Genomic DNA, 2060 nt, shown 5'->3' on the forward strand with positions numbered 1-2060 from the left:
GTTATTTCTGCATCTGCCAGTGGGCCACTACAATAAGAGTAGGCATCAATTCCACTACAGGGGAGACTTGATGTTCTCTGCAATAAGGTGGATAAACACATGTGCCTAATATATCGGTATCGAAATCGGCAAAAAGGGTTGGAAAATATCAGATATTGGCAAAAAAATCCAATATTGTGCATCCCTACTGTGAATGTCAATGCAATGTTTTCATCACATTATTACATGATTATTTAGCTTTATGTCCCCAGTTATGGATAAGTAGTACACATTTTAACTTCAGAATTTTTTTTTGTACTATAGTATCTTAATATACTAAAAGTAAAGGTAGGCTAATAATTATGCAGAATTGATCATTTCAAAATGAAAGATTATGAATCATGTTAATTATTTTAATTGATTAGGCTGCATGCATTTGCAGAAAAGTTGAAGGAGTATGTTATTGCTGTGTAATTAGACATATATTTTAATAGCTATTTGGAAAGATATACTCACGATGTGCTCTCCTTGGTGCTATGTCGCCTCTTAAATAATTTTTAGTGGCATAAAATCTCTATATTTTTCACTGTGACTTACTGGTCGGGGCTTTGGCTCTGTTATTAAATGAAACATGTTAGAATAAGGCTATATTTTTTCCATCATAATAAATTTGCTGTCCAAAGACGTATACACCTACGACTCAAACTTTTTAGAATAATTAATGCCAAAGTCTGTAAGATATCGTAAATGTTATGTCTTTAGGAAAGTTGGCTTTCCTTCATATAAAAATACCTCAGAGGATAATATGTTTACAAAAAAAAATGTAATCGATTTTTTTTTTTTGGCCGTTTTCTGGCCAAGTTTGTAATGAATCATAAAGATTGTTTTTATTACACCCTGAAATATACCCAAGAGCTTGAACCTTTCACTCCCTGAATGCTGAGTCGGGAACATGCGCAGAGCAAACCAAAGAGGAATGGTCCTTTAATTACAGCTCACGTCAAGGTAGCAAGAGACAGCAAGTCTGTGACAGGAAATGTAAGCTTTTGCTTCAGATTAAAAGGGCAGTTTCTCCGTGGGGGGAATGTTTAAGCAACCAACAGCGTGTTGGGTATACAGTAGGATATTTGATAAGGGAGTTACTACAGTTCAATCTCTCAGTGTGCAATTTTGTGCAGCAGGTACAAGAAGACACCTATTTAAAAGCTTACAGTTTATCAATATACGTTTCAGATAATACTGTACCAAAGTAAAATTCTGAGGTATTTATATTTTACTTGTGTATTTCTTTTTTTATTACATTACATTATAGGCTACTTATTTTCAAAGAATGTATTGTTTGCTGCTTTTTCCCCCCACTACATGTATTTGACACTGTATGAATAGAAGTCAGGTTTAGATTTTTTAAATATAAAACCTGAAGTCTGCTCTCAAAATATTAAGTATTGTTATGTAATTAATTTTAGCTATAGGACTGGTTTGTTGTTGTTGTTTTGGTGGGGGACCATCATAATAAATCATAATATCAGCTCATATACAGGGGCTTAAAGTTGGTTTTGTTTGACAGTCTATCATCCCTATTTCAAAATGTAGTTTAGAAGCACTCAGTTTTTCCATTATGTGCTCAAATGTTACATATTTCCTATTATATCGTATTCCAAGATTGCTTGTACTTTGTATGCATAGGATGTGAGAAATTACCTCAACCAGCAACAACATTAGTTTGTTGCATTCATGTGTATATTGCATTATTGTGGTCTAAAATACAATACATTGTATGAGGCATGATATGTTTGGTGATGATAATTATATTTTCTCCGTTAATATTTAAATGCAGAATTTTTACTCAAGTATCTTTAAAAATATAGTATTCCTAATTTTACTTAAATAGTCTGAAATATTCTTCGACCCCTGGAAATAATTTTAAATTCAAAAGTAAGAAGCACTCATTTATTTTATTGTGAAACTTCTGACCGGAAGTCTGTATTTGGTCATGACGCTTGACGCTGGTTAATTACAGTGAGTTGTTGCAAGGTAACTTCCTCCTCCAATCCTGGCTTTTTTCCTTCGTGCAGTGCGAG

The sequence above is a fragment of the Semicossyphus pulcher genome, unplaced genomic scaffold, assembly GCF_022749685.1.
Source record: "Semicossyphus pulcher isolate SPU_LCO1_2020_fin unplaced genomic scaffold, fSemPul1.0.p SCAF_15, whole genome shotgun sequence".
NCBI classification, from domain to species: Eukaryota; Metazoa; Chordata; class Actinopteri; order Labriformes; family Labridae; genus Semicossyphus; species Semicossyphus pulcher.